The sequence below is a fragment of the Arachis ipaensis genome, chromosome B6, assembly GCF_059453495.1.
Source record: "Arachis ipaensis isolate K30076 ecotype BB chromosome B6, ASM5945349v1, whole genome shotgun sequence".
Classification (NCBI taxonomy): domain Eukaryota; kingdom Viridiplantae; phylum Streptophyta; class Magnoliopsida; order Fabales; family Fabaceae; genus Arachis; species Arachis ipaensis.
In genome coordinates this window covers 76843204-76854854 of record NC_142441.1, presented here as the reverse complement: position 1 = coordinate 76854854, position 11651 = coordinate 76843204, and the positions used below count along the sequence as shown (strand labels likewise).

Here is an 11651-nt window from a genome sequence, read left to right as displayed (position 1 = left end):
TTCTTGGCCACTGCTAGAGCTATCATAGACGTAGAGGAAGGGGAATTAACTCTCAGGATGCATGATCAGAGTGTCACTCTGAAGGTATTACCAGAGGCACAACTTAGCAAGGAGAAGAAACACTATATGAAAAATGACCAGGAAAGTCACAGCAACATCCCAATGCTAAGGATTGTGAAGACTGATGAAAAAGCCCAAGAGGATATTAGAGTATTGGCCACTGAGAAGAGAGGTCCCCAAGGAAAACCTATGGCCAGAAAAGAAAGAACAACAAAAGGAAAGATGAAACGCAGAAACAAAGCAAAAAGGGGTTGGAAGAACAGAAAGATTCCAACAGAGGGGCTTTCCAAAGGTGACAAAGTGCAATTGATATATCAACAGCTAGGGGCAAATCATCAAACCGAGGATTACTACACTGTCAGCAACATACTATCATTAGAGCATGCTGAAATAGAACACCAGAGAACAAAGAAGAGGATCACAGTCAGAGGAGACAAATTGAGGCCCTACAAGCACCAACCACCATAAAAGAAAGCCTCAATGTCAAGCTAATGACAATAAAAGAGTGCTCCATGGGATGCTTTAAGATTCATGTCATTTTAAATTCAATAAGTTATGATCAATTGAGCATGAATTCTTTTCTCTTTTCATGAACATGTCCATTGACTGCATGCACTATTTTGAAACATATGCTAAGTTTGGTGTGCCTTCAAGCACACTAAACCAATGTTACAAATAATTCCATTTTGCATGTTTGGAGTATCTTGACAAAGCATATGGCCGAACACTAAGTTTGGTGTCCACATAGCTTCATGAAAAGTAGAAACTCATGCATCAATAATCATACAATTGTTGTTTTTCAAAATCTTATAAATGAAAAAAAATTCTTTTCCGGTAATGAAGGCATTAATTGTGATGTACCCTTTGACAAGAAACAAGTTTGGTGTTCACCAAACCTTGATGCACCGATTTAGGGATACAATTGATCCTTCATGAAAAAAAAAAAGAGAAAAAGAAAGTATGATGAAAACAATTCTTATGAACATTTAATTTTTGAATCTCACTAATTGGAGGAAGATACTCATTTTCTTTATATATGACCAAACATTAAGTTTGGTGTCTTCAAGAGAGAGTGTCACGGTTCAAATGATATAAGAATTTATGGTTCACATAGTATTAATAAAAAGAACACTCTTGCTACGGTTGGATAAGACTAATGTATGTTGTCTTGTTGTGGTGACTAGGAGGTCAAAGAATCTTCAAAGAAAAAGACAAGACAAAGGAAAGCATAGCATGAAGACAAAATCCCATCACATGCCTCGAAAAAGAAATCTGCCACTCCTTGAGAATGATCACGGCAAAGGCAAGGGAAGGAGCAAACTTTGTCTTCATTCATCCTTACATGCATACCTTTGATCTCCATAAGTCTAATTGCATCCCAACCCTTCATTGCTCATTTAAAAGCATACCACCTTCAAGCCATGCACATGACCGAATCACTCCAACCACTTAAACTTCTCTTCATCATTTCTTTTCATAGCAAGTCCGGTCTCAATTTATTTTTGCCCCAAACACACATCAAACTCTCCAACATTCTTCACACTCCTTCTCAACCAACCAAGTGACCATGGCCTCCTCCTCAAGAACCAAACGAAGAAAAGGAAAAGATCCCATAGTGGAGGAAGACACATATGAATATGACCAACGGAGATTCAAGTCTTGGTTTCATCAAATGTAAATTCAATGGATGAACGAGAAAAGAATCTATCCTGAAATTCCATTCTTGTTGCCGGATGATGGATGTCAAGAAATGAAGGACAAAATTCGGAAGAGGAGGTGGGAGGAACTTGCATCACCAGCCACCCGAATCAATGCCAATATCATAAGAGAGTTCTATGCAAATGTCCCAAGGCTTGACATGCGTGAGCTCCCAACGTACAAGAGCTATGTGCGGGGGGTGGAAGTAGACTTTATCCCGGATGCAATCAAGAAAGTCTTGAAACTAAAGTCAGTCCGCTTTGATGAACCGGGATACCAACAAAGATTGAATGAGGATCAGGATTATGAGGAGATTGCGAGAGACATTTGTTTTGAGAACTCAGAGTGGGAAGGAGATAACAAGAACAAATACAAGTTCCTGAAGAGATGTAACCTCACTCCGGAAGCAAAAGGATGGTATGAGTTGATGAAAAGATCAATTCTGGGCACAGTGAACACCTCAGAAGTTAACAGGGAGAGAGCCGTGATGCTGCATTGCATCATTGTGGGAGGAGAGATAAGAGTTCATGAAATCCTTGCAAAGTCATTCAAAAGCTGGCTGAAAAGAATTCGGCCAGATCTTGGTTGTACTATCCGAGTACCATTTGGAGGTTGTGTGCAAAGGCTAAGGTTCCAATGGAAGAGGAAAATCTAATGTGGTTAAGCCAAGGCATGCCCATAACCATTGAACGAATGATGATGCCCCTTGAAGCACATCAAGGCCGAAGACCACATGGAGAAAGGGAAAGAGAAGAACCAATGGAAGAAGATGAGCCACACATAGAAGAAGAACCACAAGAGGAGGAGGAACAGCCACACTTTTTCCCACATGGCAATATGGATATGACTCAAATGCAAGAAGCAATAGGAAGATTGTCTCAACAGTACACGAGAATCCAAGAAAGGCAAGAGGAATACCATTCTCTGTACATGAAAAACCAACAAGCACAAGAAGAAAGGGAGCTAAGAATAATGAACAAACAAAGTGAATTCGAGTCAAGATTCCTTGTGATGCAAGAGGAACATGCCTTTCAATCTCATGAATCTTTTGGGAAGTTGGAACAAATGCAAGCTGAAAATTTGAGGGCTCTCAAAGAGTTCACAACACTCCAAGATGCAAGGTATGAAGTGCAAGCCGATTACAACATCAATAGCCAAATCAAACTGAACTATATTGGAGAACATTTGCACAACATGGATCCGGCTTTCCCAACTTTTGATGAATTCTTCAAAAAGAGAAGTGAGGTAGAAGTAAGCAGAGCTATGAGACTTGAAGATAGAGTGGAGGAGGCTATGAATAAAGCTGGCTTTTGGCAAGGTCAACAGGCACCAAACAAGGATGGTGGGAACACTAGCAGCCAAGTGTATGAAAGGAGAAAGAAAAGGCATGACAAATGAAAGGTAGACTTGCTCCTTGTTCATCACTACAAAGAAAAAAGCATGCATTCTATCTGTTCTAAGTTGTCTTTGCATTTTTAAGTAGTTCTTTTTAATTAAAAGTCTTTGCATTATGTTTGTTTCTTTTAAAATAAGTAGGCTAGTTTATGTGTGTGCTTGTGTGTTTATTTTCACTTGACAAGAAGCATGTGTTGTCCCCTGCATCTTTAAATTCAATAAAAGAAATGCTTGAATATGAAGTAAGATGGTCTCTGTTAGATAGAAGTAGAATAAAAGTAAGTGGTGGTATGTGTGTGATTGTATAATAGCTCACTTTTAGTGAATAAAGAGCCAGGATATCTCCTTCTAAGTAAAGAGTAGCCTACTGTCTATGAATCTCAATTAAATAAAAAATTCCTTGGTTAGAAAGAAAAACAAAAAGAAGGAAAGAAAAAAAAGATAGCCAAAAAGTGGCAGAACAAAAGGAAACAAAAAGAAACAAAGCTGGACACCAATAGCTTGAAATTTAAAATATATGCCTGTGATGTCTTTGTACTAGGATCTGCTTGGATTAGTAAGCTCTTAGGAGTGCCTCAACAGTCGGTGACTTGGGTTAACTAATCCGGGATCATCAGCTGAAAGTCCACTATCAAGAGCAACCTAACTACAAGGCATTTAGTAACCCAAAGAGGTGCTGGGCATCAATGTTTTAAGAAGGAATGTGAGCCAAGTGTCTATGGTGAATAATGTGTCAAGTATAAAGAAAAGAAAATGAACTTGCTACACATGACACTCAAATAAAGCTTATGAACAAAGTAATAGCCAAGGATAAAGGAATAATGAGAGGTCATAGCAGTATGTCACTTGAAGCTTGAAGGAGACTTTCTAGGCCTAGGAGTCAATAAGAAGTGAGTATTTGCACATCCACACAGAATCCCATCAACTATCAATAATACTCTGCTAGCATGAACATCCTCTTCCATCTCATTCTTTCTTCTCAATAAATCTTTTCTTGCTTGGGGACAAGCAAGCTTTAAGTTTGGTGTTGTGATGACAAGTCATCCTAGCCTATTTTAACTAGTCTTTTTCTCTTGTTTTCATTAGAATTATGCACTTTCTTGAGCTACAAGCAAGCCAATTAGCTAGATTTTCATGTTTCCCTTGATTGAATCAACCATGTATGAATTCATGCCATTTCATGAGGTTTTATGCTATAATTGTTGCATATTATGATAGAATGAATATCTCATGATTATGAGCATAGCTTTGATGTGTTTAGTTGATTAATGATAGGTGAAGAAAGCTTGGAGAAAGGTTGAAGCAAGAAGGAATGGCTAGGAGTGAAGAGAGGACAATGGAATAAGTGAAATTGAACCAGGAAGCAAAAAGCTGGACCTAAAGTTAGCATCAAACTTTTGCACAAACTTTTGGTTGAAAAGTTAGCCCCAACGTTAGCCCCCTAACTTGGAGGCTAACGTTGGAACTTGAAAATCACTCCCTGGGTATCAAAAGTTTGCGCCAACGTTAGCCCCCTAACTTTGAGGCTAACGTTGGCACATGAAATTCACCCCTGGGCACCAAAAGTTTGCGCCAACGTTAGCCCCCTAACTTTGAGGCTAACGTTGGCATGAAGAAAACCTCCCTGGGCACCAAAAGTTTACGCCAACGTTAGCCCCCTAACTTTGAGGCTAACGTTGGCACATGAAAATCACAAGGAGGAGCAAAAGTTTGCGCCAATGTTAGCCCCCTAACTTGGTGGCTAACGTTGGCGCCACAAGTACTCAAGGCAAGGCCAACGTTAGGGCCAAAGTTAGACCCCTAACGTTGGCACCAACGTTCATATCAGCAAAGTGGTGTTAGCTGATATGAAAAGTTGGAGCAAAAGTTAGACCCCTAACTTTTGCTCAAACTTTTGGTCCAACTTTTGCAAAACCCAAACCCGGTTCAATTGGTTCACTTTGGTTCCTCTCCAAACTTCAAGAGCAATCAACCAAGGCCTCTTTCAACCCAATTCCACCAAGAGCAAAGGCCCAACTCAAGGCTTGAAGATCATTTGAAGAAAGTGTATAAATAGGATAGAATTCAAGTTCTTCGGATAGCTTTCTTTTGGAATTTTCATAATAGTTTTCGGAGAGCTTTTGATATTGAGTGATCTTTAATTTCTTTGTCTTGGGGAAGGAGAATTCACTTCTCTTCCTCTCAGTTTTATTGCTTTCAATTTCAATTACAATTGTCTTGGATCTTGGGTTGGAGAATTGAAGAAATTCTGTTTCAATCTCATCCTTGGATCTCTCTGTTTATTTACTGCTTAATTGAATTTCCGTTTCTGTTACTTGCTTCTCATCTACTTTCTTTGCAATTTACAATTTCCTTTGCAATTGTTCTTGTTGGATCTAGGAAGGCATTGAGATCTAGACTTGGTTTTCTAGTCTCTGGGTCCTGAGATCTGATTTCCCATTTTCAATTCTCTGTTTACTGCTTTATATGTTCATTTACTTTTCTGTTTCAGATCCGATTCAATCCCAATTCCCTTTTACTCTTCTGTTTAATGCAATTCAACTTTTCCTTGTTTAAATTCTGCAAATCCAATCCCCAATTCCCTTTACAATTCCAGCCGTTTACATTTCTTGCACTTTAAGATTCCGCTATTTACATTTCTTGCATTCTAAGTTTCTGCTATTTAATTTCTTGTTCTTTAAGATTCAGCACTTTAATTCCCTGTTCTCTTTACTTCAATGCAATTTAATTTCTGCACATCACAAAACACTCTACCAAATCTTGATTCGCTTGACTATATTAACCACTAAGCTAAAATTGCTCAATCCTTCAATCCCTGTGGGATCGACCTCACTCCCGTGAGTTTTTATTACTTGATGCGACCCGGTGCACTTGCCGGTTAGAATTGTGTGTTTTGGGAGAAATTTATTTTTCACCAAAATACTCATCAAGTTTTTGAAATATAAATTACATTAAACGTAAAGGGGCAGGGTGCTGGAAAGTTAAATGAAAGCAGTAAATTTGAACTCAGACCAATTGCCGAAAATTAAACTTGCAGGAAAGAAAAGTGTAGCAGAGAATTGTAGAAACTGAGATTTCATAAACTGAATTCAATATTAGAAAATGACAATTGCAGAAAATTAAAAGTGTATCAAAGGGAACTTTCTATTCTACTCTACTCCTAATGCTCTAGCAGAGCCAGCCTCCTCACAAATATGAAAATGATGCCTTATATAGGCTTTACAAAATGAAAATGAAATTCAAAACAAATTACAATTAAAATGAAATTTCTATTCTAACTATCTCTTGTGCCTTTGAGTGGTGTCAATTGGGCCCTTGCTCTTGATGGAATTGGGTTGATAAAGGCCTTGGTTGATTGCTCTTGGAGTTGGAGAAAGATCCATTGTGAACCGGGTTGAAAAACATAAAAGCTTGAGTAAAAGTTTGAGCAAAAGTTAGGGGTCTAACTTTTGCTCTAACTTTTCATATCAGCCCCATTGTTTTGCTGATACCCACGTTGGTGCAAAAGTTAGGGGTCTAACTTTTGCTCCAACGTTGGCCTCCCTTATGCATGTTCATGGCGCCAACTTTGTCCTCTTGTCATGTTGCTAATTTTATGTCCAATATAGACTATCATATATGGTTGGAAAGCTCTGAATGTCAGCTTTCTAACCCACTTAGAATCACTTCAATTGGACATCTACAACTCAAGTTATGATCATTTGAAGAGGGCATGGTCGCTGGCTTTGCTGTGCAGCGTTTGAGGTAACGTTTGCCTCAAACGTTGGCGAAAACGCTAGTTCTGGAGGCTCAGACGTATTGTCCACCCCATACTATTATACATTGTTGGAAAGCTCTGAATGTCTACTTTCCAATGCCTTTGGAAGCACATCAATTGGGGCTCTACAGCTCGAGTTATACTCCATCGAAGGTGCAGAGGTCAAGTGGCCTCACTGCAGGTTGCCACCATGTTCATTTATGCACATTGCGGGGCAGTTTTCTCCCTCAATTTTAGTGTCCACCATGCAGTGCCATATATGCTTGGAAAGATCTTGATTCCTACTTTCCAATGCTTCTTGAATCACCTCATTTGGAGCTTTGTAGCTCAAGTTATTCTTGTTGGAAGTATACCCCTTCAAGCTGTTGTGGTGTGTGGCGCCAACGTTAGCCACCAAGTTAGGGGGCTAACGTTGGCGCAAACTTTTGGTGCCCAGGGAGGTTTTCTTCATGCCAACGTTAGCCTCAAAGTTAGGGGGCTAACGTTGGCGCAAACTTTTGGTGCCCAGGGAGGTTTTCTTCATGCCAACGTTAGCCTCAAAGTTAGGGGACTAACGTTGGGGCTAACTTTTCACCCAAAAGTTTGTGCAAAAGTTTGAGGCTAACTTTTGGTCCAGCTTTTTGCTTCCTGGTTCATTTTCACTTATTCCATTGTCCTCTCTTTACTCCTAGCCATTCCTTCTTGCTTCAACCTTTCTTCAAGCTTTCTTCACCTATCATTAATCAACCAAACACATCAAAGCTATGCTCAAAATCATGAGATATTCATTCTTTCATAATATGTGACAATTATAGCATAAAACCTCATGAAATAGCATGAATTCATACATGGTTGATTAAATCAAAGGAAACATGAAAATCTACCCAATTGGCTTGCTTATGGATCAAGAAAGTGCATAAAACCTATTGAAACCAAAGGAAAAAGGCATAGAAAAACATGACATGATGACATGTCATCACCTTTCTACAATGGAAAGTGGAAACCTCAGTCCAAAAGATTAGACATGGCTTAATAGCCAGCCAGGTTTCAACATATCTCATGAAACTCTAGAATTCATTCTTAAAAATTTTTGAATGATTTTTTTTGAAAACACACATTTTTTTCTAAATTAAAAAAAAAAAAACTTAAACATAAAATAAAATTACCCAATCTAAGCAACAAGATGAACCGTCAGTTGTCCAAACTCGAATAATCCCCAGCAATGGCGACAAAAACTTGGTGCACGGAATTGCAATCATACTTTTCACAACTCCGCACAACTAACCAGCAAGTGCACTGGGTCGTCCAAGTAATACCTTACGTGAGTAAGGGTCGATCCCACGGAGATTGTCGGCTTGAAGCAAGCAATGGTCATATTGTAAATCTTATTCAGGCGGATTCAATTGGTTATGAGGTTTTGATAATTAAAAGATAAATAAAACATAAAATAAGATAAAGATACTTATGTAATTCATTGGTAGGAATTTCAGATAAGCGTTTGGAGATGCTTTGTTGCTTCTGAACCTCTGCTTTCCTACTGTCTTCATCCAATCATGCGTGCTCCCTTCCATGGCAAGCTGTATGATCCTCTTGGATGAAAAATACCAGGCACAGCTACCGCACCACTAATCATCTGTCGATTCTCACTAGCGTCGGAATAGGATCTCTCCATACTTTTGCACACTGTCACTACGCCCAACATTCGCGAGTTTGAAGCTCGTCACAGTCATCCCTTCCCAGATCCTACTAGGAATACCACAGACAAGGTTTAGACTTTCCGGATCTCAGGAATGCTGCCAATTGGTTCTAGCCTATACCATGAAGGTTCTAATCTCACGGACTTGGTCCGTGGATTAGAGACCCAAGAGAATATACTCCGGCTGTCGTCCAATGACTACATTGAACATCATGTAGACCGCTTGTGGTTGTCAGGCACGCGGATATTGGCTAAGCGAGTAACAAAAATAGTGGGTGATTGTCACGGGTCACCCCTTCATTCTAACTTAACTGAATTAAGTACGAGAGCATATCTTGGAGAAGAAGTAAGTGTGAATTGAAAGAGAAACAATAGTACTTGCATTAATTCATTAAGAACAGCAGAGCTCCGCACCTTAATCTATGAAGTGTAGAAACTCCACCGTAGAAATACATAAGAGAAAAGAGGTCTAGGCATGGCTAAATGGCCAGCCTCCCAAATGTGAAAATCGCATAAGATGTGTTCCAAAACTCTCTGCGAATACAATAGTAAAAAGTGCTATTTATACTAAAACTAGTTACTAAGGATTACAGAAAATAAGTAACTAAGTGCAGATAGTGCAGAAATCCACTTCCGGGGCCCACTTGGTGTGTGCTTGGGCTGAGTATTGAGCTTTACACGTGCATAGGCCATTTCTAGAGTTAAACGCCAGCTTGGATGCTAGTTTGGGCCATCAAATATCGGGAAATGTATAAACTATTATATATTGCTGGAATGCCCAAGATGTCTACTTTCCAACGCAATTGAGAGCGTGCCAATTGGGCTTCTGTAGCTCCAAAAAATTCACTTCGAGTGCAGGAGGGTCAGAATCCAACAACATCTGCAGTCATTTCTCAACCTCTAAAGCAGACTTTTGCTCAGATCCCTCAATTTCAGCCAGAAAATATCTAAAATTACAGAAAAACACACAAACTCATAGTAAAGTCCAAAAATGTGATTTTTGGATAAAAACTAATAAAAATATAATAAAAGGTAACTAAAACATACTAAAACTACATAAAAACAATGCCAAAAAGCGTATAAATTATCCGCTCATCAATTTGCTAGAAGGATTTTTTTTTAATGCTAGTTTTCAATCCTCTTGACAAAAGAGGTTGAATGCAAAATGGTTTTCATGGGAACCTTGGAAAAGAAAACATGAAACCATGCTTGAAATCCCTTTTCACATTTGAGTAGATCTGGGTTTTGGTGATTGGATATGGTGACATATAATCCACCCTCTATTCTAGATCTACAAGGATGTGTGGTATAATAAGGGACCAAGCATATCTCTCTTCATGAGCAATTAGACCAAGAAATTGGCTGATTATCAAGATTTGACAGATTGAGTCACCAAGGGATTGGGGCTCAATCAATCATGATTGCCAAGAGATCAAAGAGTTGCATGATTGAATATGAGATGAGCTGGATTTAATCCAAAGAGAACAACATCTCTTGATCTTAATGAATTCCCATATTCTTATCTTCCATATTCTTTATAGCTTTGTTTACATTCTGTCAATCCCAATTCCCATTTACAATTAAGTCATTTATGTTTCTGCACTTTACTGCTTCTCTTTACTTTTGCATCATTTACTTTCCTGTTCGTTTACAATTCTGCAATCACACTCTATATTGCTCTGCTTGACTAATTCACCAATTAATTAAAATTGCTCAAATCTACCAATCTCTGTGGATACGATCCCACTTCACTGTGGGTTATTACTTGACGATAATTTTGGTGCGCTTGCCAAAACAACGGATTCATCATTTTATATGGGGAGTGAATTCCAGTTATCAAGTTTTATGGCGCCGTTGCCGGGGATTGGTTTGAATTTGACAAAGACTAAATTGATTGGGGAGCTAGATTAATCATTTTAATTACTTTGTTATTTCTTTTTCAGTTCTTTAATTTTCTTCTTCTCTATGTTTGTTTCATTTTTACTTCTGTCGTTTTGATTATTCATTGTTTGTACTTCCATTATTTTTACTACTTTATTAACTATTTAATCAATTGCATCAACCAAGCTAACCACTAATTTCAACAAGATGGATTCCTTCACTTGCCCTCAGCTTGTTGTTTGTTGAATGTATGATAGGTAAAAGGGGAGAAACTTCATCCTCCTTCAATAGTGAACCTGAGAGGACCTTCCTTAGATTAAGGAGGGAAGCAAGAGGCAAAGGCATAGTTGGAGAGGAAATAGTGGAGAAAGATCTGAGAACTACTATGGAGGGAGAGGTGAATATTAGAGAGGAAGTTGGCAATCATGTTGGGCAAGAGAGGAGAGTCTTAGGCTCCTACATCAAGCCAAATCCAGGAAACTGTGGCAGTAGCATCCTGAAGCCAACAATTCATGCTAACAATTTTGATTTGAAACATCAACTCATCACACTTATCCAGAATAATTGTTCATATGGAGGGGGTGCTCAAGAGGACCCAAACCAACATCTCACTACATTCTTGAGAATTTATGACACTGTAAAGTCCAATGGTGTACACCCTGACACCTACAAGCTACTTTTGTTCACTTTTTCACTCAGGGATAAGGTAGTAAATTGGTTGGAAGCATTTCCCAAGGAGAGCTTAACCACATGGGATGATGTTTTGAACAAGTTTCTAGCAAGATTCTACCCTCCACAGAGTGTCAATAGATTAAGAGCTGAGGTGCAAACCTTCAGACAGCAGTATGGTGAAACCCTGTATGAGGCCTGGGAGAGGTTCAAAGACTTGACAAGGAAATGTCCACCAGATATGTTCAATGAGTGGGTGCAACTACACATCTTCTATGAAGGTCTCTAATATGAGTCAAAGCAAGCAGTAGATCATTCTTCAGGTGGCTCACTCAACAATAAGAAAACCATTGAAGAAGCCATAGATGTCATAGAGACTGTGACTGAGAATGAGTATTTCTATGCTTCAGATAGAACTTAGAAGAGAGGAGTAATGGAGCTCAACTCTATGGATGCTTTGTTAGCCCAAAATAAAGTGATCACTGCGTAACTAGCAGCCTTAACCAAGAAGGTGGA

General features: G+C 38.9%; 1 non-coding gene across 1 annotated transcript; it reads right to left on the bottom strand.

Moving 5' to 3' along the window:
• Nucleotides 1-11274: 11274 nt before the first annotated feature.
• On the bottom strand, nt 11275-11381 carry LOC148561409 (small nucleolar RNA R71). Its single transcript, XR_015887167.1, has one exon. It is a non-coding gene; the product is annotated as a small nucleolar RNA R71 (small nucleolar RNA).
• Between the last annotated feature and the right edge of the window lie 270 nt (nt 11382-11651).